Genomic DNA, 27,463 nt, shown 5'->3' on the forward strand with positions numbered 1-27,463 from the left:
ATTCTCTGTTTTTCCTGTACCATGTGATCTCTTGTTACAGCTTTTCTCATTGTATCTGCTTCATTTTTATCCATTCTGCATTCCACCAGCTTATAGCCAACCTAAACATTTTTACTTCTTTTAAAGTCCTGAAAACAGTCCTCATATGATTATTATGAAAATCAAGTAAGTTCACATTTGCAAAATGTGCTTGAAAGTAAATTCTATATAAAATATTGTTAAATAAAGGAAAATAATAAAATAACAAAAATTAAGAATAGCTTTTAAAAGCAAAAGGAAAATAAGTCATGCATGAATTTGTACTTCCATAGTTGAGGTTAAGTAATCAGTTTTATTGATTGCTTAAATTTAGCAAATGGGATCAGGCTGGGGTAATTATTTCTCAATATCAACAAAGTAAAAGGAGAAAAAGGGGAAGATACAGAGGTTCTGAGGATGAAGGGAGATGAGTTTAGGTGTCATCACAGTAAAGTAGGAGGGCAGAGCAGGCTGAGTGATCAGGGCTAACAACAGAGCTGGTGTTTGAAGGAAATTGTGAGGATTTGGAACAACAGTTTCTGAAAGTGCAAAGGTAGTTGATCTTTTAATTTTTTTTCATTTTTGACCACCATTTTATGTTTCTTTTTTTTTCTTTAACATCTTTATTGGAGCATAATTGCTTTACAATGGTGTGTTAGTTTCTACTTTATAACAAAGTGAATCAGCTGTACATATACATATATCCCCATATCTCCTCCCTCTTGCATCTCCCTCCCACCCTCCCTATCCCACCCCTCTAGGTGGTCACAAAGCACCGAGCTGATCTCCCTGTGCTATGCAACTACTTCCCACTAATTATCTATTTTACATTTGGTAGTGTATATATGTCCATGCCACCCTCTCACTTCGTCCCAGTTTACCCCTCACCCACCCCATGTCCTCAAGCCCATTTTCTACGTCTGCGTCTTTATTCCTGTCCTGCCCCTAGGTTCTTCAGAACCCTTTTTTTTTTTTTTTTTAGATTCCATATATATGTGTTAGCATACAGTATTTGTTTTTCTCTTTCTCACTTACTTCACTCTGTATGACAGACACTGTATGACAGATGGACAGATGAGGTCCATCCACCTCAGTACAAATAACTCAATTTCATTTCTTTTTATGGCTGAGTAATATTCCATTGTATATATGTGCCACACCTTCTTTATCAATTCATCTGTTGATGGACACATAGGTTGCTTCCTTGTCCTGGCTATAGTAAATAGAGCTGCAATGAACATTGTGGTACACAACACTTTTTGAATTATGGTTTTCTCAGGATATATGCCCAGTAGTGGGATTGCTGGGTCATATGGTAGTTTTATTTTTAGTTTTTTAAGGAACCTCCATACTGTTCTCCATAGTGGCTGTAACAATTTACATTCCCACCAACAGTGCAAGAGTGTTCCCTTTTCTCCACACCCTCTCCAGCATTTATTGTTTGTAGATTTTTTTATGATGGCCATTCTGACTGGTGTGAGGTGATACCTCATTGTAGTTTTGATTTTCATTTCTCTAATGATTAATGATGTTGAGCATTCTTTCCTGTGTTTGTTGGCTATCTGTATATCTTCTTTGGAGAAATGTCTATTTAGGTTTTCTGCCCATTTTTGGATTGGATTGTTTGTTTTTTTGATATTGAGCTTCATGAGCTGCTTGTAAATTTTGGAGATTAATCCTTTCTCAGTAGCTTCATTTGCAAATATTTTGTCCCATTCTGAGGGTTGTCTTTTCATCTTGTTTATGTTTTCCTTTGCTGTGCAAAAGCTTTTAAGTTTCATTAGGTCCCATTCGTTTATTTTTGTTTTCATTTCCATTTCTGTAGGAGGTGGGTCAAAAAGGATATTGCTGTGACTTATGTCATATAGTGTTCTGCCTATGTTTTCCTCTAAGAGTTTTATAGTGTCTGAGTTTGAGAAGGATAAGTGTTAGCTCTTCTTTAATGTTTGATAGAATTCGCCTGTGAAGCCACCTGGTCCTGGGCTTTTGTTTGTTGGAAGATTTTTAATCACAGTCTCAGTATCAGTGCTTGTGATTGGTCTGTTCGTATTTTCTATATCTTCCTGGTTCAGTCTTGGAAGGTTGTGCTTTTCTAAGAATTTGTCCATCTCTTCCAGGTTGTCCATTTTATTGGCTTATAGTTGTTTGTAGTAATCTCTCATGATCCTTTGTACTTCTGCAGTGTCAGTTGTTACTTCTCCTTTTTCATTTCTAATTCTATTGATATGAGTCTTCTCCCTTTTTTTCTTGAAGAATCTGGCTAATGGTTTATCAATTTTCTTTGTCTTCTCAAAGAACCAGCTTTTAGTTTTATTGATCTTTGCTATCGTTTCCTTCATTTCTTTTTCATTTATTTCTGATCTGATCTTTATGATTTCTTTCATTCTGCTAACTTTGGGGTCTTTTGTTCTTTCTCCAGTTCCTTTAGGTGTAAGGTTAGGTTGTTTATTTGAGATGTTTCTTGTTTCTTGTGGTAGGATTGTATTTCTATAAACTTCCCTCTTAGAACTGCTTTTGCTGCATCCCATAGGTTTTGGGTCATCGTGTTTTCATTGTCATTTGTTTCTAGTTATTTTTTAATTTCCTCTTTGATTTCTTCAGTGATCTCTTGGTTATTTAGTACTGTATTGTTTAGCCTCCATGTGTGTGTATTTTTTACAGATTTTTTCCTGTAATTGATACCTAGTCTCATAGCGTTGTGGTCAGAAAAGATACTTGATATGATTTCAATTTTCCTAAGTTTACCAAGGCTTGATTTATGATCCAAGATATGATCTATCCTGGAAAACGTTCCATGGGCACTTGAAAAGAAAGTGTATTCTGTTGTTTTTGGATGGAATGTCCTATAAAAATCAATTAAGTCCATCTTGTTTAACGTATCATTTAAAGCTTGTGTTTCCTTATTTATTTTCATTTTGGATGATGTGTACATTGGTGAAAGTGGGGTGTTAACGTCCCCTACTATGATTGTGTTACTGTCGATTTCCCCTTTTATGGCTGTTAGCATTTGCCTTATGTATTGAGGTGCTCCTATGTTGGGTGCATAAATACTTACAATTGTTATATCTTCTTCTTGGGTTGATTCCTTGATCATTATGTAGTGTCCTTCTTTGTCTCTTGTAATAGTCTTTATTTTAAAGCTATTTTGTCTGATAGGAGAATTGCTACTCCAGCTTTCTTTTGATTTCCATTTGCATAGAGTATCTTTTTCCATCCCCTTACTTTCAGTCTGTATGTGTCCCTAGGTCTGAAGTGGGTCTCTTGTAGACAGCATGTATATGGGTCTTGTTTTTGTATCCATTGAGCCAGTCTATATCTTTTGGTTGGAGCATTTTATCCATTTACATTTAAGGTAGTTATTGATATGTATGTTCCTATTACCATTTTCTTAATTGTTTTAGGTTTGTTATTGTAGATCTTTTCCTTCTCTTGTGTTTCCTGCCTAGAGAAGTTCCTTTAGCATTTGTTGTAAAGCTGGTTTGATGGTGCTGAATTCTCTTAGCTTTTGCTTGTCTGTAAAGATTTTGATTTCTCCGTCAAATCTGAATGAGATCCTTGCTGGGTAGAGTAATCTTGGTTGTAGGTTTTTCCCTTTCATCACTTTAAATATGTCCTGCTACTCCTTCTGGCTTGCAGAGTTTCTGCTGAAAGATCAGCTGTTAACCTTATGGGGATTCCCTTGTATGTTATTTGTTGTTTTTCCCTTGCTGCTTTTAATATTTTTTCTTTGTAATTAATTTTTGATAGTTTGATTAATATGTGTCTTGGCGTGTTTCTCCTTGGATTTATCCTGCATGGGACTCTCTGTGCTTCCTGGACTTGATTGACTATTTTCTTTCCCTTATTAGGGAAGTTTTCAACTATAATCTTTTCAAGTATTTTCTCAGTCCCTTTCTTTTTCTTTTCTTCTTCTGGGATCCCTATAATTTGAATGGTGATATGTTTAATGTTGTCCCAGAGGTCTCTGAGACTGTCCTCGATTCTTTTCATTCTCTTTCTTTATTCTGCTCTGCAGTAATTATTTCCACTATTTTATCTTCCTGGTCACTTATCCGTTCTTCTGCCTCAGTTATTCTACTATTGATTCCTTGTAGAGAATATTTAATTTCATTTATTGTGTTCATCATTGTTTGTTTGCTCTTTAGTTCTTCTAGGTCCTTGGTAAACATTTCTTGAATTTTCTCCATTCTATTTCCAAGATTTTGGATCATCTTGACTATCATTACTCTGAATTCTTTTTCAGAAAGACAGCCTATTTCCTCTTCATTTGTTTGGTCTGGTGGGTTTTTACCTTGCTCCTTCATCTGCTGTGTTTCTCTGTCTCTCATTTTGTTGAACTTACTGTTTGGGATCTCCCTTTCACAGGCTGCAGGTTCGTAGTTCCTGTTGTTTTTGGTGTCTGCCCCCAGTGGCTAAGGTTGGTTCAGTGGGTTGTGTAAGCTTCCTGGTGGAGGGGACTTGTGCCTCTGTTCTGGTGGATGAGGCTGGATCTTGTCTTTCTGATGGGCAGGACTTCATCCGGTGGTGTGTTTTGGGGTGTCTGTGACCTTATTATGATTTTAGGCAACCTCTCTGCTAATGGGTGGGGTTGTACTCCTGTCTTGCTAGTTGTTTGTCGTAGAGTGTCTAGCACTGTAGCTTGCTGGTCGTTGAGTGGAGCTGATTCTTAACGTTGAGATGGAGATGTCTGGGAGAGCTTTCGCCGTTTGATGTTACATGGAGCCAGGAGGTCTCTGGTGTACCAATGTCCTGAATTCGGCTCTCCCACCTCAGAGGTACAGGCCTGAAACCCGGCCGGACCACCAAGACCCTGTCAGCCACACGGCCCAGAAGAAAAGGGAGAAAAAAAATAAGTAAGTAAATAAATAAATAAAATAAAATGAAGTTATTAAAATAAAAAATTATTAAAAATTAAAAAAAAATTAAGTAATTAAAAAAAAAGATAGAAAGAAAGAAGAGAGCAACCAAACCAAAAAACAAATCCACCAATGATTACAAGTGCTAAAAAACTCTACTAAAAACAAGAACAAAACCAAAACAAAACAAAAAACCAACAGACAGAACCCTAGGACAAATGGTAAAAGCAAAGTTATACAGACAAAATCACACATAGTCCACCACCTCAATTTTGGGATGATTCGTTGTCTATTCAGTTATTCCAGAGATGCAGGGTACATCAAGTTGACTGTGGAGATTTAATCTGCTGCTCCTGAGGCTGCTGGGAGAGATTTCCCTTTCTCTTCTTTGTTCGCACAGCTCCCGGGGTTCAGCTTTGGATTTGGCTCCGCCTCTGCATGTAGGTCGCCTGAGGGTGTCTGTTCTTCCTCAGACAGGACGGGGTTAAAGGAGCAGCTGCTTCGGGGGCTCTGGTTCACTCAGGCGGGGGGGAGGGAGGGGTACGGAGGAGGCGGGGTGAGCCTGCACGGCAGAGGCCGGCGTGATGTTGCACCAGTGTGAGGCGCGCCGTGCGTTCTCCTGGGGAAGTTGTCCCTGGATCACGGGAGCCTGGCAGTGGCGGGCTGCACAGGCTCCCGGGAGGGGAGGTGTGGATAGTGACCTGTGCTTGCACTCAGGCTTCTTGCAGCAGCAGCCTTAGCGTCTCACACCCGTGTCTGGGGTCGGTGCTGGTAGCCTCGGCTCGCGCCCGTCTCTGGAGCTCGTTTAGGCAGTGCTCTTAATCCCCTCTCCTCATGCACCCAGAAACAGTGGTCTCTTGCCTCTTAGGCAGTTCCAGACTTTCCCAGACTCCCTCCCGGCTAGCCATGGTGCACTAGCCCCCTTCAGGCTGTGTTAACACCGCCAACCCCAGTCCTCTCCCTGGGATCCGACCTCCGAAGCCGGAGCCTCAGCTCCCAGCCCCCGCCCGCCCCGGCAGGTGAGCAGACAAGCCTCTCGGGCTGGTGAGTGCTGGTCGGCACTGACCCTCTGTGCGGGAGTCTCTCCGCTTTGCCCTCTGCACCCCTGTGGCTGCGCTCTCCTCCATGGCTCCAAAGCTTCCCCCTCCGCCACCCGCAGTCTCTGCCCGCGAAGGGGCTTCCTAGTGTGTGGAGACCTTTGCTCCTTCACAGCCCTCTCCTAGAGGTACAGGTCCCGTCCCTATTCTTTTGCCTCTTTTTTCTTTTACCCTACCCAGGTATGCAGGGAGTTTCTTGCCTTTTGGGAAATCTGAGGTCTTCTGCCAGCATTCAGTAGGTGTTCTGTAGGAGCAGTTCCACGTGTAGATGTATTTCTGATGTATTTGTGTGGAGGAAGGTGATCTCCACGTCTTACTCCTCCGCCTTCTTGAAAGTCTCTAAGGTAGTTGATCTTAATGAACAAAAGGATTGTAAAATATCAGGAAAAGGTCACCTAGGACTAGAAAGCATTAAAGTACACTGATACCAATTCACATGATTTCATTTCTTCAGCAATGTTTTGTAGCTGAAGGGCAAAAACAGAGAAAGACAGTGAGAGTGAACAAGGCCGTGGGATTAGCCTGGTGTAAATCATAAAGACCATAATTTGCAGAAATGACTAAGCACAGAGTCCAGGCTGAGGTGGAAGTTGCAGAAAGCAGCATAAGGTATGATAAACTGAAAAAGTGGTGGTGGGGGTATCTTTGAGGGGCTTTCAGGTCCCAATAGGATGTTGGGTATGTTCAGTGTAAGTTTGAGAGTAGAAGAGTTAGGACAAAAAGTTATAGTTTTGGATAGGCCTTTCAGAGTCTTTACTCTTGAGCACCATTCTGAAGATAATGATGTCAAAGGTGACGTTCTGCTTGTGGGTGACTGAGCTAGTGTGTCATTTGAAGGTGCTGAAGTAGAGGAGGTTAAAGAACCATGAGATCCAGTTAAGACAGGTGGGTGGAAAATATGGAGGAAAAGGGAGGGAGGGTGACTTGGTTATGTATCACATATGATACAGTCCACCTTAAATATATATATATACAATTAAATATTATTTACTGAGAACATTTTGTGATATTGTGTGATTGTGGTTGGAGGGTGTGGATGGACAGATGAGGGGAAACGTTGGCATGGCCCTGAAAGTTCTCAGATGTACTTCGACCTGAAAAAAGACTAGAAACACTGCTGATGGTAATGACTTGGTGGGGGATTATCACATCTGTAAAGTATTTTATGACAGTTGAAAACCAGATTAGGTAATTATTGGCATTACTCTTCTTAATTAATTCTTGCTTAGTTGAGTTACTTATCCCAGCAACTTACCAAAAATATTAACCACATTTTTAAGTATCTACTGTGGTTGGCATTTCCTTGGAATGTAGATATACTAGGAAGGATAAAGTTTGCTCCTCTAGAGGAAGAGATCAGAAGGACAAAGAAATAATGACAATAGATTTTAGATTGACATCTGATGGAGGTCGGGATACCATGCTTTAAAATTACAGCGTAGAAGATAGACTAGCTGATGCTGTTGGTAATTAAGACTTGAGAGTCCTTACTCTGTTTATGCTTGGTGACCCTTTTGTTTTCAAACTTTGCTGTCCCCCATACAAAACTGGACACTGGTACAATCTCCTTGTTGTGTCTGACTCAGAGAAGAAATAATTGACATGGTTACATAGTATGCTTATTTCTTCTTATTTTTTTCACTAAAGAGAAAGTTAAGATAGCCTCTCAATTACCATAGTCTTATAAACATGGTGGTTGACTGGCTTTACAGGCTTTTTAATTTGATTTTGGGGGGAATGTAGTTTATATTCATTGTGCTAAATTTTTCTTAATTGACTGTAACACCCCAGCTTTGGGTTCTGGTTCTGCCAAAGAAAAATTTTTGATTATCTGTGGTGTCCTTAGTGGGTTGCTTGTTAGCTCAGGGATTGTGCCCACTGCTGTTTGGAAACAATATGTGTTCTGGGGGTAAAGAATCAAGGGAAGGGGAGGAGAGTAATACTTGTTAGGTCCCAACTCTAGGTCAGATGCAGTGCCTGAGTTTTTCATAATAATCGTGTTAATAATTTCAAGAATGCTATGAAGTTGATATCATTAGTCTCACTTTATGGATGAGAAAAGTGAGGTAGACAACCCTAAAGGTAGAGTTAAAATTCAAACCCAAGAATGTCTAATTTAGAAGCCCATTGGCTCAAAGCCAGTCTTTCTCTGGACAAGGAAAGAAAGATGGGGAAGAAAGACACCATGTATATCTTAAGCCTACTGAGAGCATTTCATTTTTTTAAGCCCTCCTAGGAAACAATGCATTATTTAAAATCTTCAATCTAGTTTGTCCTAGGAATCAAATGAAAATATATGAGAAATGATGACAGGTACTAGCCCCCAGAGTACCAATAGCCCAGAGATCCTCCTACTTGTGCCAGCTCAGCTCCAAACACTTCATCCCATGGAATTCTCAGAGACTTCCAACAATAGGTCAGGATCTGATAATCAGATTGAAGGTGGATGATAGGCAGGGTGTGTGAAGGACCTAGCTGGTCTAAGCATTCTACCTCTATCAACTCTCCAAGTACCTTGGAAGGCACTAATAAGGACATAGACTCTACCATGGACTGTCAAAGCTTGGCTCTGTCATGAGAGACTAGAGCAATGCTTTTAGACTACAAGTTGTGATGCATGAGTAGGTCATAAAATCAATTTTGTGGCTTGTAACTATTATTTTATTATATAACAGAGTCGAATACAATAGGATAGAATTTAAAAAAGGAAAATACTATAATACATCACATGTAATTAGTTATCTTGTGAAAAAAATTTTCTTATATACATGAGTAACTGTGTGAAATTAAGCCCTTGATGCACAAAATGTAGAAAACGAATTTCCATAGGCAAAAATATTCTTTCAATGATTTTGTTTCATTGATCAAAGTTGTGACTATAAGTTCCTGGTTTGTAGACATTACCTGCTGAGAATTTCCAGTCAGAAAAAAAAAACCTGAAGTAATGCCATTTCAATTTCATCACTCCCTGAAACTTTGCACAACAGGTAACCACAGTAAATTACCGTACAACCTGTGCTTTTCCTGACAGGAATGCCTGCTTCTAATGTTCTTGCAGATAAGGGTGACAGCTTAGTTAATGTTCTCAGCGAAGTTAATCTAAAATAAAGGTTAACATGGAGCAAAATTTGTTTTGGTTCTTTGGCCTGTTGGGTCATATTTGCTAATTATTATATCCAACTAAGGAAATTGTTTGTGGCCGGCATAAAAAGGGAAATAAAGAAAAAAGTAAAACCATAAGATCTTATCACCTACACTCCACTTCCTAATGTGTTAATTTTTCAAAAAATCAATTGAAGTACTTGTATTTCAGTTTCAACATTCTTTATTTTCACCAAAACATCTCTGCTAAATGTCTGATTTGACTCACTATACTATGATAGCACAAGGAATAGCAATAATAATAATTATTATTATTAATAATCACTAACATTTAGTAAAAACATACCATTTTATATGTTATAAAAAACAGGGCTGGGACTGTATGTGTGTGTGTGTATAAAATCTCCTTATAGTAACTGAGGAAATAGATATTCAAAATATACCCATTTCAAAGATTAGAAAAACAAGGCACATGTGCCATCAGTGCTAAGAAATACGGAGCTTAAGCTGCAGAAAAAAAGAGAAACCTTGAATGTTTATACATAGATGAGTGACATCATTCTATTTAGCAGGATAATTCTTCTGGCATTGAAGGTGAAATATGAGGGCGAAATTCAAAAAGGGAGCAAAACTCTTTGAGAAATGACTATCTACTCTCTGTCCAATGTATCCCTGCCCCACCCTTCTGTATTCTACTTGTTTAGAACAATAAACTCTACTCTAAACGTGCTATGATCATTCAGGTTTTAATGTTTTTGTACCCATTTTTCCTTCTTTTTTCAGTTTAGTTCTTCCCTTGACCATTAGTAAATTCTAACTCTTTTTTATTTTTCAAGATCAAGCTCATCTATTGGTACCTCCAGGAAGCAATTACTTACATGTTATTTCCCTTTGCAAATAGCATGCTATGGTAGAAAAATCAAGGGGTTGGGAATCAGCCAGGTTTTCTCTGCCTCTTAACCTTGAACAAGTTCCTTAAGGTTTTTGAGATTGTTTCAATTGTAAAATGGGAATATTAACTGCCTTGAAGAGTTATTGGGAGGATTAGAAATGATCGTTGACATTTAATAGGGACCTATGAGATGGTACCATTTATAATTATGTTTTTTCCACAGTCCCCCAGTCATTCTTTTCTACATCTTCTTATGGCACTTCATTTAATCTGTATAAACATTTGCTACATTAAATTGGAATTATCTTAGTTTGTGAACAAGGGCAGAGACTCATTTTTGAATCCCAATAAATAAAACAATTTCTGGCCCAGAGCAAGATGCCCTTCATAGGATATTTGTTGACATGAATGATGTGGGCCTATCCTGGGGGTAATGATAGAGAGAATATATATCTGAAAGTTATACAGGGAGAACTATGAGAGTTGATGAATGCAACACTCATTATCTAATCAGCAGTAGTAGTCTGATGCTCAGAATGAAAATCAAACTGATGAGACACAGTACTGAGGTGGAGTGCCTATATTTAGTAATTTTTGATTGGATGTCAAATATTGTGAATTTTATGTTGGTTATAAATGTAATTATATATTTTATATCACTTTAAATATTTTTTCATTTTGTTCTGGAATACAGTTAGGTTATTTGGAATCAATTTGACTTTCGAGGCTTGATTTTAAACTTTCTTAGTGTGCGTTCCAAATACCCTTTAGGGGAATTCTCTGGCGGTCCAGTGGTTAGGACTCTGCTTTCACTGCAGTGGGCCTGGGTTCAATCCCTGGTAGGGGAACTAAGACCCAGCAAGCCGTGCAGTTCAGCCAAAAACAAACAAACAAAAAACAAAAAACAAAATCCCCTTTAGGCAAGGATTAATTTGACCCCACTACTGAGGCAATACCCTTCTGAGAATTCTACCTTTTAGCTTGAAGTGTGCTTTGAATCCAGACAATTTTCAATCCCTTAACAGATTGATGATACTCTTTATTTTTGTAATAGAATTTGGTTAAATCCAATATAATTATACATTAGCTGGTCATTAAACAAATTGAAAAATCTTTAAATTGCAAAGAAATTTGCATAGTAATATGTTTATCTAGGGTATAATCTTTTTGTCACATCTTTATAACCTTTTTTTCTCTAGCTTGCATAAATATCCATTATAAAAATAGATAAAAATAGGCAGAGCTTTATGAAAGAGGCAGTCAGCTGTGTTGTATGCCGTCTCATAGTTACAGTGAAAACAAAAGCAAAGTCAGTGGCTATATTTTAAATTCTGAGCTTTCAACCTGCCCTTATAAAAGTTCCGTCTCTACTGTCCTCCAAATCACTTTTTTGAGTCTTCAAACATTGGGTGGTGAGTCTGAATTTGCTCCATAAACTTGAGTGTGCAGGAAATTTTAAATTTCTCTGTTTTCTTTAAAACATATTAAAGTTTGATCCTATTTCACCAAAAAGAAAAGTATTCAATCTCAGTCATTATTATGGTTCCCTGATCACACCCCTTGGTACTGAAAAGGTTCCAAGCGATTTATGCAGAGTGAAACATCCTGGAATGTCCCTCTGGACTTTGGCTTAAGCTTGTTTTCCTTAAAAGGATAAACATTGGCACGGTCATTTGAAGTGCAGCACTGTGCAGATTTTCCCATTCTGTAGCACAGAAATCATTTCTATGGTTGGTAATACCAGTGCTTACGAGTCTTCTAAGTACAGAATGCAGGCTTTCTTCCATAGTCATGTTACTTCCCTGGAAGGAGAGAGCTGAGGAAAAAAACAAAATTGTTCATCTTGGCAGTATGTATAACTCTGTGACAGCCCCCCTTTCCCTTCCTACTCTTCCATTTCTGTGGTATCCAGCAGGGAACTAGGTGAAGATAAAGGGTTGATCATGAGTTCAAAAAAAAAAGGGGAGACCAAGAGAGCCGTGCGAAAATGGGAATGAAAGAATGAAAGATCCTTGAGAGAGGGAAAGGAGAAGTAAGTCCAAGGGATATGAAGTTCTTTAGTCAACCTTGAGGCTTTGGCCAACTGGTGGTCCAAGATTCAGGAATCTTTGAAACAGAAAGTAAAATTAAGGGTAGCCGAAAGGACATAATGGAGACAGGAGCCACTTCTGTGTTCTAATGCCATTCTTGTTCTATTATTTTCTTCTTGCTTCTTTTGGATGTTTACCAAACTAACATTAGGACCGTGTGGGACATGGATTACACCGTTTCTTCTTTTCCACAGTAGGAGTAGAGTTCTAAGGATACACATACATTAACCAATGAACTCATTGATTAAACAATGACCATGCTTCCAAGATTGGGCGAGGCACTGAGATCCACAAACCAAAATATCTATTCCTTCCTCCACAAGAGTCACAATTTGGTTGAGCAGACAGGGTTGTCAACAGCTAATCCTAACACAGTATTTATGCCAGACTTTATCTATGTAAGGAACTGGGAATAAAAATAGCAAAATAGTGTGCCTGTTCTTGCAGGGCTTAAATTCTAAAAGATAGAATAGACAAAGAGAGGGGGGAAAAAAGTGTATCGTGTTATGGCCAATTTCACATGGGGTCCAGTACTGACCTTAGGCTCAGAAAAGAATGGCCCCCTGTTCTTAACCAAAGGCTCAGAAGGCCTTCCTCTCAGAAACAGGAAAAAGCAACGTACCATAGAACACACGGGCAACTCTGCCACGTAAGGAACCAGAGCCCAGCGTGGGCATTGAATCACCTTTAACATCCTAAAAATCCTTAACCTTAAATGTCCACTCTTTTGACTAACAGAGTTCAGTCCCAAGGCTGTGTTATCCCAGGATAACACAGTGGGGAAGCTAATGAATAATAAAGGTGAGGGTGGGACTCCCTTCCATTTTCTTCTGCCCTGGAATGCCCATGAAGAGCTGGAGGTAACGTTTGAAAAGACAGAATTTTCACAGAGGACTTGACCTAAAAATCTTGGGGGAACTCAAAAGGGCCACGTACCCTTATGACCAACAATTTCCCCATACTCTCAATAAACACAACCTGAAGCAATCTGTTCATTGTGTGTTTTATCATTTATTCTGGAAGCTCAGTGTCTAGGTAATTTATTGTAAGCAACCCATTACAATGTGTGAACATGATATAAAATTCATGGTTCATTTTTGAATCCAAGTAATACTTTAGAAATCTAATTCACCATTCAAGTCACTACATTAGCAGAGTGAAACCTCTAATTAAAATTAATAACAAAGCTATCTAAGGATTATTAATTCAAGTAACATCTAATTTGGCATGACTGTCTGGGAACACAAACTATGTGAAAATTTCAATTATAAAAACTTAAGAATTAATTTTGCTGAAATGTAGCCAAGAAAAATAAATTTTAAACCATTAATATAGCATAACTCATAAATTATGTATCTCTTTACTTTTCATGCCTCCAAACATGGCTGCACAACAACAGAACACCCAGATTTGTGAAATAATTAAATCTGTTATCTTTGCTATTTTACTGACTCTCATCATGTAAAATCCATAAGCTTTATTTATTTTAAAAATATTTTTGATATATATTTGTCAAAGTATATTTGTCAAGGTAGGAGGATAGAACTATTTCATTTAACATTCTGTTAGCTTGTTTAGAAAGTTTCAAATATTTAGTCAGGGGAATGTGGACCTCTCTTTGAACCTTCCCCCAAGACCCCACCATTATTAGAGATGGGCCTGAGGGCATAGATATTGGAGAAGTGTATTTGAGGAAGGATTTCTGGAAAGCATCCTAGGACAGATGACTGAGGAGATGAATTTTGGAAAAAAGTTGAGTAATATAATAATGTATTTAAATTTCTGCTCATTTTGATACCCCCTCAGAGAACATATTGCTTTTTGGAAACAATAATTATTTATTTTCTACTTATGTTTTTATCTACACACAGGGTTCATTTTACAGTGCTTGGAATGCAACAGTGCTTAATGACTTGAAATACGATGTTCTTGGGAAGAAAGAGGAATGGAGCGTAGATAATAAGTTTTAATGGTTAAGACCTCAGAAAGGAAAGCTATACTAAGGGATATAATAAGTGTTTTTCTTTCAAATATAGTTTCTTGGCCAATTAGCAAATGCTATTTTAACTATAATCAATTCTTGATAACATAATGCAATACGGCATTATTAGGAAAAACAGAATTATTGTCTAACTTTCAACGATTCCTCAAAGTATCCTTGAAAATTTGTGCAACGGGAGACAGGCCTATTTTTTAGTGGTTTAGAATCTAACCTACTCTACACACTTATTCTAAGTTAATCTGGTCTGGTTTTAAGCAAATTCTTTCATAATTAAATTTAACATGCTAATTTGTTCCATTTATTGAAGTACTCCAAGATGTAGAAATTTCAACCGCAGGAAGGAAGTTTATTTCTCAACTTGCACTTATTACACAAGAGGCAACAAATTGCTCATGAATTAACAGCAGGACAGCAATTGTCATTTCCTGGTGTGAGACTATCACAGTTAAGGCAGAAGTCTGACCCGGTCATCATGTGTCTTGGGATATGTTCTCAGATGGCTAAGCCTCATGTTCAGTTTATACAAACAATGTGACTGTATTAAATAGAGGGGAATCCAGATCTTAGAGCAAGAATGGTAAAGTCAGACGGCCTTGCCAAGTTCATCTTTGGAGCTTAACCTTTGACTACAGCTTCTCACTGACTGGCATTTCCACAGGAAATGCTGCTTTGTGGTTCAAAGAACTTGTTGGACTCATGGCTCAACAAACTAAAATATCAGCAAAATGAAATAGTATTGTGCAATATGCATTACTTACAGCACACAATATTGGGGGAAAAAAATCAGCAGGACTCAGTCTGCAGCCTCAGATCTGCCAAACTTGAGTCCACTAAAAGGAGAAGAAATGAAAGAAGAGGAGGAACAGTCTGATCTTGGTGGGAAAGGCAACAGGATTCCATCAGACTCAAGGTCTTGTTGTTTTCCCTCTTCTATTGTAATGGTGAAACCAAGCATGACCCTGTGGGGTCCCTGAGCCTGGAAGCCTTTCTGTGTCCCCCGTGGAGGCTGAAATAGACTTCAGCCTCCATGACCTTCCCTGAATTCCAAAAGGCAGGTTCAAACAGTTGCTAATCAGGGAAGGCAGGAGATGCAGAGATAAGGGAGAAGCAGTCAAGAAACAATAGAATAGAATTCCCTAGAGGTCCAGCAGTTAGAACTCTGTGCTTTCACTGCCGAGGGCCTGGGTTCAATCCCTGGTCAGGGAACTAAGATCCCACAAGCTGTGAGGTGTGGCCAGAAAAAACAAACAAAAAAAACATTAGTGCAGCCTTGGGACAGGATCCTGGTTCTGCTTCAAGAGATACACATAACAATAACAATATGATTTAGCATAATTCTGAAGGACTGTAGGATTTTTGGAATAGTACATGAGCATTGGCTTCAACTTAAAGTCACCAGCTGCATTAGCCCCTAACAAGTCAGCCTGTCCTTTGAAGCTCTGAAGCCAGGCATTGACTTCTCCTCTCTAGCTAACAAAGTCCTAGGTGGTATCTTCTTCCAATATATGGTTGTTTTATCTACATTGAAAATCTATTGCTTTGTGTAGCCACCTTCATTAATTATCTTAGCTAGAGCTTCTAGATAGCTTGCTGACATTTCTGCATTAGCACTTAATGCTTCACCTTGCACTTTTATATTGTGAAGACAGCTTCTTCCTTAAACCTCATGAACCAACCTCTGTTAGCTTCAAACTTTTCTTATGCTGCTTCCTCACCTCTCTCAGCCTTCACAGAATGGAAGAGAGTTAGGGCCTTGCTCTGGATTAGGCCTTGGCTTAAGGGAATGTTGTGGCTGATTTGATCTTCTATCCAGACCACTAAAACTTTCTCCATATCAGCAATAAGCCTGTTATGCTTTCTTATCATGTGCATGTTCACTGGAGTAGCGCTTTTAATTTCCTTCAATAACTTTTTCTTTACATTCACTACTTGGCTAACTGTTTGGTCCAAAAGGCCTAGCTTTCAGCTTTTCTCAGCTTTAGACATGCCTTCCTCACTAAGCTTAATCAGTTATAGTTTTTGACAAAGTGAGAGCCTCTTTCTTTCACTTAAACTTTTAAAGACCATTGTATAGTTATTAACTGCCCTAATTTCAATATTGTTGCATCTCAGGGAATAGGGAGGTCTGAGGAGAGGGAAAGAGACGGAGAACAGCTGGTCAGTGGAGCAGTCAGAACACACATAACATTTATCGATTAAATTTACTGTCTTATATGAGGGCAGTTCATGGCACACCAAAACAATTGCGATAGTAACATTAAAGATCACTGATCACAGATTACAAATATATTAATAATAATAATGAAAAAGTTTGAAATCTTGTGAGAGTTATCAAAATGTGACACAGAGACAGGAAGTGAGCAAATGCTGTTGGAAAATTGGCACTGATAAACTTGGTCTACACAGTTACCAAAAACCTTCAATTTGTAAAAAATGTAGCATAATAAAATGTAGCAAAGTACAAGAAAATAAAGTGCAATAAAATGAGGTACACCTGTACTTTTAATTTTGTGACTATTACTGCTATGTTATTTGATCATAACTGTAATTCTGCATTTTGGATTGTACACATTTTCTTTTAGAGCATGCTTCTTCATGTAGTTCATCCTTCTTAATGTGTGTACTTCAATTAAAAATGGTTATGGCAAAAAAAAAAAAAAATTAGTGCAGCCTTGGGACAGGATCCTGGTTCTGCCTCAAGAGATACACATAACAATATCTCTGAGCTCTTCTGCAAAACTAAAACCCCCAACAAATGGAAGATGTTAACTACTTGATGAAGCATTCTTCATTCCAGAGAGAAGGTCACAATTTGATAACCTCCAGAACCACAGAAGTTCATCAGGAGACCACTTGAGGCCAGATTAAAGGAATGCAGGCCCTGCACACACCCTAATCTTATCAGAAGCCCCGCCCTTGAACCATTGCTACAAAACTCCTCACCAAATCCCCCCTGGGTTGGACACACAGTTTTGAGGCCATTAGCCCACTGTGTCCCTCTTTGCCTGGCAAAGCAATAAAGCTATTTTTTCTACTCTGTCTCCAAGATTCAGTTTGGCACTGGTGCACAGAGGCTGAGTTTCGGCATCAATAACAGGCCCATGACAAATGTATGCAAATGTAACATGGAAGATAATTTCTCGAAGATGACTTCTTTGTGCCAAATGTTTCCCTGGTTTTCTTTGGCCTAGACTATGGATGATAATTAGCTTATTTTAGAGTTTAGCCCTTCCAGTTTTCCTCCAAGCTAGGGCCAAGGGTGTTTATCTCACAGAAAGATCAGGGCCTTACATGCAGGGCTAGGAGTGAGAGAGGCCAGAGGGCAGGGTGAGAACACAGGGCCATGTCCCGAATACTCCATTCCTTTCTCCCACTCCTCCTACCATCTCAGAGTGGCTAGAGTTCACTCAAGGAATAGTGATTGTCATCTACACTGGGGAGCAGAGATGCCTGTCATTTGAGGTGTAAAACCACTTTACTTTATACAAGCCCCTGCTCAGAAATCTCCTCTTGAAGAACAGGATATGCACACTGACACCCTAGAGTAAAATATGGTCATAGTTTCATTAAAAGAAAAACTCAGAAGAAGTAAGTTTTTTGTAACTGGGAAGTTATCATCCCAAGGAGACCGTAGGAGCTTATCCTTCGGTCAGTGAGTTTTTCCTGGCATTGCTTACAGTCATTGCTGGGCTCAGGCCAGCTCATCCCACTGCAAGAGCTGAGTGGTAGGTTAATAATCCTGGTAGCCAATTATTAATTCTCGGCAGCATAAATTTGGCCATGGGGAGAATGCTTATACCATGGAAATCAGCAAATGCTATAAATCTGGGCTTTTTTTTTTTTTTTTCTTGAGAGTTGCTTTACCAACATGCTACTACATACATATAATCCCTCTCAGATCTGCATGAACATGATCCCCTATTCCCTCTCCCTTCTATAGCCTCCGTCCTCTGCCCCACTGTCCTCTGCTCAGGTCCTTTGGACATTTTTTATTTCTCTTAGCTGTCCTTTTCTCTTTCATTTTTTTTTTTTTCCTGGGGTTTATCATTCAGGCAGCTTTCATGCATGGAAGATGCTTGGGACTTTGTTCTCCTTGGACTGATCAGAGAAAACAACTTTTTTTGAGGGGGGGGTGGGTCGGTGGGCACAAACAAAACTCTAGAAATGAAATTCTAGAAGATGAAGGATTTATTCCACTGAGATCATAAACCCGGGCACCCCTGCCTACATGTCCTGGGGCTGGTGAGGCATTCTGTAATCCCCAAATTACTGTTAATAGACACCAAGTGGCAATTCTCAATGACTAGCTCCCCTAATCAGCCTCAATCCCAGAACATACTGTTTTTTTCTAAGCAACAACTGAAGTCTGTATGCCCTAGGAATAAAGTGTGTATTTGTGGGTGGTTTAAATATTCCTAAAAGAATGTGGAAAGAGATAGTGTTTTAGAACTGAAGGAACCTTAGAAATAATCTTGTCCAGCTTGCTTTTTAATCTGGTGAGTAAACACAGGCACAGAGAGATAGTGGTAGAGATAGTGGTGGAACCAAGACTGGGATTCAGAACCCTGACTCCTACTGCTGGGAACTTTCAAATTTGCAACAATGTCTATTTTTTTAAAAAATATTGTAACTGGGGCCAAGATAATGTTCATTCAAATCAACAAACACTTTTTTTGACTATCAGATTTATATCTACGTGCACTTATTTATGCTAGACACTGTACTAGGAGTTGAGGCTATAGATAAGTTCCCCACTTTCCTAGAGCTTTCGTTTGAGAACAAAGATTATTTGTGTTAGCATGACTTAATTACTCTGTGTTCCAGGAAATTCTTACCTAGAAAATAAAACTGTCATCCAACTGAGAACTTTATTGTTTGCTTCAGGAAATGTTTATAAGTCAGTTTATCTGGATCAGCAATCTGATCATCTTGGCTAACAGCCCTTGTATTAGACAGTAGGCTGCTTATCAAGGTTCCCGTCCAGACATTTGTCATTCATCACCTCACTTGTCGACCAACCCGAAATTATCATGTCAGCTAACTTTGCCCAATTCCAGGCAATTTCCTGCCATGAATGTCCTGTTTTAAATTTTTGATCCCGGCCCCCCTAATACCCTCTCTTCTGAGAAACTATGATTCTGTCAAAAATACTCTTCGCCATGTTAAATAAATCTAACACCTACCTTCTCCTGATCAAAAGGTTTTTGTTGTTGGTATTTATGAAGAGGTAACAGTGGATACATTCTACTGGAGAACTGGATGTTAGAATGAGGAATAGATATTTATCATGACCTGTCTGGGTATAGTAGGACCTTCACTTGCCACATTCTGTAGCGAGGTAATTTGCCCTGGAAATGTCTGGCTGCATGTTGCTTTACAAACTTGGTAAGTACGCAGAGGTTTTCTGTGAAATTCCAATTTAAAAAGTTCTCCTCTTCAGTGCATACTTAGGATTGGAAATTCTGCTCTCTGATTCTGGAAGTTGGGTGCCAAAATTCATAGGAGAATGCAGGAGTGGGTGACTGAATACAAGTAAAAGAAAGGCAGTCATGAGAGGAGCAACTCCAGGAAGCCACAGATTATTATCCCAAACTAGATGGGAAAGTTTTTGATTTAATGTAATTGTAAACATTATTGTTTTTATTTATTTTGCTTAGGGTTTAAGTCACTGTTTTCTCCAATTAGCCTTTTGTGTAAAATTCTCCGCCCCTCCCCCCATTGGAAATACTGTATAGCATGAAATACAGTAACCACAAGCACCTAAATGACAAGGGCGGGACTGGGGGGACCCTGAACTGGTCACAAGGAGGTGATCTCTGGGAGGCCTCATCGTGGCCTGGACGGCACAGGCCTCAAAGCTACCTCCTTTGCCTTTAATCCCATCCAATCTTTGATTATTCAGGCATTTAGCAGAAAGAACCTTCTGGTTAGAGGATAGCAACATACAGGTTAGGTTAAGACTAGGATTACAATTTGTAGAAATATCAATTTCTCAAAGAGGAATTATTTATTTGTTTGCTTATTTATTTATTATGCACCTGCTGAGATTTATCACTGTGCTATGTACTCTTGTCCTCAGACACAAGGTCCAGCTTTTGTTCCAGAAGAGTTTACAGTGTAGGTGGGAGACCACCTGATACCTCACCTGACACCTGACAGCAGTTCCAGGTAAAGTTCCACTGTCCTAAGTGCTTTAAGAATTCAGACTACGGGCCACCTTACAGCTGTCCAAAATTCCCTTGTGAGGTCAGAAGTCAGAATCTCATTCTTGTTGAGTAGAACTCACTCATTCAACAAATATATATTGAGCACCTACTATGTTCCAGGTAGTATTATAGGAAGTTTGGACCCATGAGTGAATAAAATGGACATAAATCCCTGCCCTCACGGAGCTTTCATTCTGGTAGGAGCTTGGTGTATCTGCTTCGGTACTGGGTTTGTTTTCGCATGCATGACCATGTCCCATGATGCTTTGCAGCACTCAAAATAAGCAGGATGGTTGAAGTTAACAAGATGAGTCACCAGAACCCATTCTGAGAAAGTAAGGAACAGAACAAGGAAGCAGAAATGACTTCCTCTTGTAATTTTAAACCTTGCCTTAAGCATGTCCTTGAAAATTTCCAGTCCAAAGTAATAATTCATGGACCCAGCACACTTTCCTTTTCTAAAAAGTCCTGCCTATTGGACGTACCAGCCTGAAAGCTGTGTAAGACCCTCTGTGGGGAGAGTGGAGAATGAGGGGTTCTGCTGGACCTGGAGTCTGGAAAACTGGTTCCACAGTCTCCGCTCTGTAACTAACTAGCTGTGTAACCACAGGAAGTGGGTTATTGTCTCTGTTACCCATGACAGATCATTCTGAAAACTCCAAAGTATTTCACAAATGCACGAGCTCATTAGTAGACATGTTAATGTCTAGGTTTATGGGGCTTGAGTCTATCATAGAGGTCACAATAAAGAACAACAGCTGGGCAACGCTGCCAAGAGAGCCAGGATTAAAATATATGTTAAGTATCTGCTCAAAATAGTGTGCCCCAGGGTGCTGGTTTAGTCGGTGGATTAGTTTGATTCTCACACCAGCCTTGAAGCCGAATCGGCCTCTCTACCCCAACACCGAATTAAATCTTGGAGACAGAGTTTTGGGTGAAGTAGAAAAGAATAGCCTTATTGCTTTGCCAGGCAAAGGGGGCCACAGCAGGATAATGCCCTCAAGACTGTGTAACCCAACCTGGAGGGGGTAGTGAGGAGTTTTATAATAATGGTTCAAAGGGGGTGTGATCAGCTCGTGAAAATTCTTCAGTTGGTTGGTGGAGAGGTAAGTGGGAGCCAGCATCAACAACCTTCTGGTTCCAGCAGGTCTGGGGTCTATGTGTTTGTGGGTAGCATACCGTTAACTTCTCCCACCTGCTGGGGGTTTCAGCATTTGCAAAACAGCTCAAAGACATTGCTATGTATATGCCTTGAGGGGGAACCAGGACCCTGCCCCAAGGCTGCACTGTTGTTTCTCTTGACTGTTCCTCCCTTGTCTCGGCATCCCCTCCCTTCCCTAATTAGCAACTGTTTGATCCCTTCCCTTGGAACTCAAGGAAGGTCCTGGAGGCTGAATGAAGCCTATTTCCTGTAATCAAGAAATGGGGGGCACAGAAAGGTTTTTGTGCCCAGGAGCCCCTCCTGCTTGGCATTAGCCTCACCAGGAAGCATTATCAGCCCTTCACCCACGAGTTGACTGGAACTCAGAGAGATTGTCCTCAGTCACACAGGCAGCAAGTGGGAGAGCTGGGATTCTAGGTTAGAGCAATATGACTGGACCAGGCAGCTGCCTTTTCCCAGTAAGTGGTATATCACCGTGTTTGATTAAAATACCGTTTCCCTGAAACAAAGAAATAATGGCTTTAAAATTTTTTTTTGGCCAGGGAAGACATTTTGAGCATATTTAAATATATGAGGACCATTTCTTTTCTTTAAAAAAATTTTAAAACAATTTATTGGATTATGAGTATACTGACTTTTTTGCTTGTTTTTTCAGCTTTATTGAGGTATAATTGACAAATAAAATTGTAAGATATTTAAAGTATACATGGTGATGATTTGATATATGTATACATTGTGAAAGGATTCCTCCCATCTAGTTAATTAACACATCCATAACCTTACACACTTTTCCCCTTTTTTTTTTTTTTTTTGTGAGAACATTTAAGTTCTACTCCTAGCAAATTTCAGTTACACAAAACAGTATTATCAACTACAGTCACCACGTTATACATTAGATTCTCTGGACCATTTTTTTCTTTAAATATGTATCTGGTATGAAATGTCTGATATTTATCTGGTTCAGTTAGTTGACTTATTTTCTAACATTAAGAGACACTACAGTAGCAATTTCATTAGTGGATTTGAGATTGAGTTTAGAGTATTACTTTAAATAGATCTAAGTCTTTCAAAAATAATAAATAACTCATGTAAGAAATATAATTGAATTTCTGTGACACCTTGATAATGATACCTATCACTTATTGAGTATATATTCTGCGTTAGACACTGGTTGACAAAAATGTACCTTAATTGGCCCTCACCCCCTTCTGAGTTCCTTGGATCACCCTTGTATTAGAGGTAAGGAAATGGAGACTGAGAGAGAGAGAGCAGCAAAGTCACACAGCGAGTAAGTAAATTGTAGTGGTGGATTCAAACCCAGGGTGGACCGCCTTTTACAGCTACTGCTCTTGAATGCCATGTGAATCCAAGTGAGGGGACAAGGGCCCCTCTGCTGAAGACACCAACAGAGCAGTATACACATGAAACTTTTAAAAAATCTTAAGTTATGCATACCCTGGTTTTGTAGGGTCATACAATTCTGGAGCCACTCTAAACGAAAGAATACAAATTACAGTGAAAAAATGAACATTAATTTTAAATAAGGAAAAATTTATAGCAAATTACAAATTCATAAAGCTGAAAAAAACCATAAACAGAAAAAAATAGTATGTGCTTATTAAATAACTGTTTGCAATATCTCTAAAATACTCTTACTCTTTGGTTTTGGTTACATACTGTTGATCTCTTCATATAACAATGATTTTTTAAGATGATCTTCTATGCATAGAAAGATAGTTTATTCTTTCTGTTAGGATGGTTGATCAAAATTTGTTTTTATTATAGATAGCTGGATGCATAAAGCATGAAATTTCATATACAGATGTACTTATTTGTTGTGCTATTGCAGGTGCACGCTCCACAAACATAGGATTCCCGTCAAATAGGAAAAAACAGTATGAAACAATTGTAATTGTATTCCCTGAATTACTGACTATATTCCTGAAATGAGAGGGTTTGTTTTGTTGAGGGTTGATGTGAACTGAATCCTCTGCTCTTGACTTTACATTTTGATAACTGGAAGAGTTTTCCCCAGACTAGCTTCTGGCTCTGTGTATTTCAATCTTGTTTCTCCCATACCTACATCATTTTATTGTTGTGCACCTTAAGACCCATTCTAATCCTCGTATCAGGAAGGTGGGTGAGGAGGCACAGTAAGTAGAGGGATATTCCTAGCAGCTAGTCTCACACCAGGATGGCTACTAAAAACAGAACCATTCCTAACATGACTGTGAACCAGTAAAATATATATCATTAAATCTACGTTTAAACATCTTCAACTCAACTTCTCCTCAACCAGATCTCAAAAGCACAGCTAGATCGATATCATCCAGTATAAGCAGAAGTGTAAAGAAGGAAAGTGAGAGTGAGAAAAATAAGCAGTCATAACAAATTTGGTTAAAATATGTGGCTTCAGCAAATTTTATAAAAATATATGACTCTTGTTAGTAAACTAGTGAGGGTCCTGGAGCTTAAACTAATTAGCTTCGTGATACATCCACCTATGGCTGTGATGAAGTTCTCATCTATCTGAGTGGCATCATTGCTTAAAACATGGAAAAATGTTCTTCCTTATGTTTAGGTTAGTAAATCTGACCCTAGTAACTGGTAACAGTGACAAATATGAGAGGATTCTGTTGTATGGTCAAAACGGTGAATCAGATCTGGGTCACTGAAATACTTTTATGAAAAACTTACATTAGGATAGGCTCAAAGAGATTTTTCTTTCCTTGGTTTAGTATTTTGAATTAGCCACAAAGATTTCTTTCTGCTTTTCTGATGTCCACCCAAACCACTCTCACATCTGCTATATTAAAATTTGCACGTTAAATTTTAATTTATCAAATTTATAAACTAACTCTCACGTGGTTTCCTCTTTTGTAACTCCTAAAAGCAAAGTTAATGTGGGAGATTTTTTCAGTGGTTGATTTATCCTCAGGGTAACAATGTCCTGTTACTCTTTTTCTCTGGAGGCACCTATGATAGAAATTGTTGGGGGAAAGGGACTTTAGAGGGAGATTCTGAAATCGTTGGGAAATTCCATAACTGTTCTTCATAGCCATGTCAACAAATGATCTCATCCAGGATCCATGATTCATGCGTCAGGCAGGCCGATGTTGGAATAGAGTCAACAGAAGGAAGCTGGCCTCAGACACAGGGACTCACAGCTGCTGAGCCAGAATAACTTTGAAAGATGTCTTTTTTTTAGCAGATTTTTCTGGAATGTTCGCTCTGTGTGATGTGCTAGGGATTCAAATTCAACTCCTGTTGTTAAGGGAAAAGAAACCAAGAAGTCACTTAGGAAAGGGTACAGTGGGCTATAGGAAGGCTCACAGACAGGAGAGGGCAAACCTTGAGATCCTCACTCGTATGGTGAGGTGGAGGCTGAAAGAATGAACTTTCAGGAAGGGCCCACACCGTGTTGTGACCTGGGTTGAATTTTAAAAGTTGCATTGGTTTTGTCATGTAATAAAGGGAAAAGATAACTCCAGACAGAGAAAATAGTATGAGCAAAAATTCAGAGGTGCAAGAATGTAAAAGACTAAAGCTGAGGGTGGGAGGAGAGAGACATCTAGAGAGGAGGTTAGAGAGAACAGAAGGGGCCAAGCAGAGAAAAACTTTTATCAGGGCAATGTAAACTATCCTGAAGACCATGGCAAGGGGGGAGACACTGATGATTAAGCCTGGGAAAAGACATGGCCAGATTCCTATTTTAGAGGGTTCACTTGGCAGAAGTGAGTGAACGGTGGAGGGCAAAAGCTTGGGGTTAGACCATTAAGGAGATATTCTGTGGTGGTCTGGGGGAGAGAAAGGGGGGCTCAGTCCAGTGTAGTGGAGCTAGGAAGGGAGAAGAAATTCACTAAGAAATTATTTAAAAAGTTTAAAAGACTAGGTAGTGTTACATGTTGGAATACTTCACAGATGCAAGTAGAAGTAGAAATACTGGCCAGACAGTTGTGAAATAGAAGTACTGATTGATATTAAGAAATGCTAACAGCACAATAGCAGGTGAAATAACCAAGACCTAAAGTTGTGGCATACACACAACACACAAGATTGAAATGAAATATATCAAAACCTTAATAGCCATAATCTCTGGATAGTGAGATGACAGATAACTTTTATTTTCTTTTTTATACTTTTATATACTCAGAATGAATCATATTTGTAATGCAGAACTATAACAAAAGTTAAGGAGAAAAGAAGGATGAAAAGAAGTGAAAAAAAGGAGGAAGGCAGAAAGGAGACATTTCAGAGATGTTAAGGAGATACGCTCAGTGGTGTATGGGAAGTGGAAATGGTTTCATAAACAGAGAGAGACTTATGATTCCTACAGAGGCCTCTTTAACTTAACCTATTCTAGAAGTTTCTACAAAGCAAGCGTTATAGGCTATAGGACCCAGATTGGATATATAGTAGGTTGGGGAGTAAACATGAGATTGGAGCCAGGGTGGGAAAGTACTTAAGTTGTGTTCTTCTGACTGTCCATTAGTTTAGCTATGGCTGCTGAGGTAACTGGAGGGGAATGTGTAAAGTGTTTTGTAGGAAAGCAGCAGACTTTGATTCTGGTTTCTTGGATAGAGGCTGCCCTGCTGAATTCGGATCCCTGACTGACTATGCAACTCTGCCCCGTCCCTGTCCAGCCCTAGGCTCTACTTTCCTGACTCAGAGCATTCGATGCCTTGGTTGTTCGTATATATTGAGAATTTGAATATGTTGGAAGAGAATATTGTGGTAAATACCCAGACGTTATCTGCCCTGGCAGCTGCTTTTTCTTTTCTGAGCCCTTGGAAAATGAACCATAATACTCATAACTATATTAATAACAATAGTCACAATGATGACTAAAAAATAGGGACAGTACAATATATTTGCCAAAAGACTTAGGAATAATATCAGCAGCTTCACTGAGTGTTCTAAGATTCAAATTTGGGGGGGTCATTTTTTTCCAAGAAGAGTCAGCAAGTGGCCTGAAATTCTGTGCAATATCTTCCCTTATTAGAGCTGTCTCTATGAGCAAGCTCAGTGTCTCTGAAGGAGAGACCGTGTGGATGTAGGTGCTCTTTTCTCCCTAGGAGTGCCACGTCTCTCTCTGCGTACCACCTTTGCCTTAAGAACTCTATGCTCAAATGCAGAGTTCAGTTCATAAATACATTCCCCCAACATGACTAAAAGGTCCTATCCATGTGCTCCCATGGCTTCTGCACTTATCTATATTATGACACTCTACCCATTGCATTTTACTTGCCTGTCTGTACTCTCACTAGATTTTAACATCTGTAAAGAAATTATATCTTATTCACTGTTGTATTCACAGCACCCACCACAAAGCCTGGCACATATATGCTGAAGAGATTTTGCTAAATAATTAATAACACAGATTTTGTTAAGTGACATTGTTAAATTAATAAAGGATTAAGTTCAGAAAAAATACAAAAGTTAAAAACAAGAAGATCCAAATACTTCTAACATTTGCTCCCCTTCAATAGCGAGCACTTTAACGTAGATTTCTCCCCTCCCTCCCCCAAGACACACACATATGCCTTACTGTTGCGTTAAGCTCCTGAAAAGAGGAAAGGTGCTAGATCAAGATATTCACTAATTGTAACTACTGCAAGACTCTTGGACAGTGCTCATTATACCCAGAAAATGAAACCATTCTTACAAAACAAGAGGAAGAACAGTGGGAACAGAGCAAGGGAGTTTCACTAAGCAAGTCTTTTTTCTAAGGCACAAACTGATACTTTAATGTCTATTTTGAGGGGGTGCAAAATTATTTTAACTATTATTTGTGCATATGGAAATAAGGATATATATCCTTATATGAGGCAGCGAGAAGTACAAAACATCACCTTGGATATTGCTGCCCCAAATGAATCTAATCATGAAGAAATATGAGCCAAATCCAAGTTGAGGAAATTTTGTTTCAGAATAAAGAAAACCAAAGACATATGACAACTAAATGCAATATGTAATCCTAGATTTGGATCCTAGAATAGTTGTATCTTTCTCTGTCTCTATCCACCAATCCATTCATC

At 39.0% G+C, this 27,463-nt stretch overlaps 1 protein-coding gene across 17 annotated transcripts in view; it reads left to right on the forward strand.

Moving 5' to 3' along the window:
• Window positions 1-27,463, forward strand: part of LOC309661842 (uncharacterized protein) — a 90,545-nt gene that overhangs the window by 5,586 nt on the left and 57,496 nt on the right. For 15 of the 17 annotated variants that reach the window (XR_014264288.1, XR_014264289.1, XR_014264290.1 and 12 more), the window contains exons 2-3: window positions 4,792-4,871; window positions 20,137-20,225. The gene's annotated coding sequence lies outside the window, so the exon portion shown is untranslated. Of the gene's footprint in view, window positions 1-4,695; window positions 4,872-20,136; window positions 20,226-27,463 lie in introns of all 17 variants that reach the window. The other 2 variants (XR_014264297.1, XR_014264296.1) reach the window with 2 other exon arrangements.

The sequence above is a fragment of the Balaenoptera physalus genome (assembly GCF_965194825.1).
Source record: "Balaenoptera physalus genome assembly, chromosome: 5".
In the NCBI taxonomy this organism is placed as follows: domain Eukaryota; kingdom Metazoa; phylum Chordata; class Mammalia; order Artiodactyla; family Balaenopteridae; genus Balaenoptera; species Balaenoptera physalus.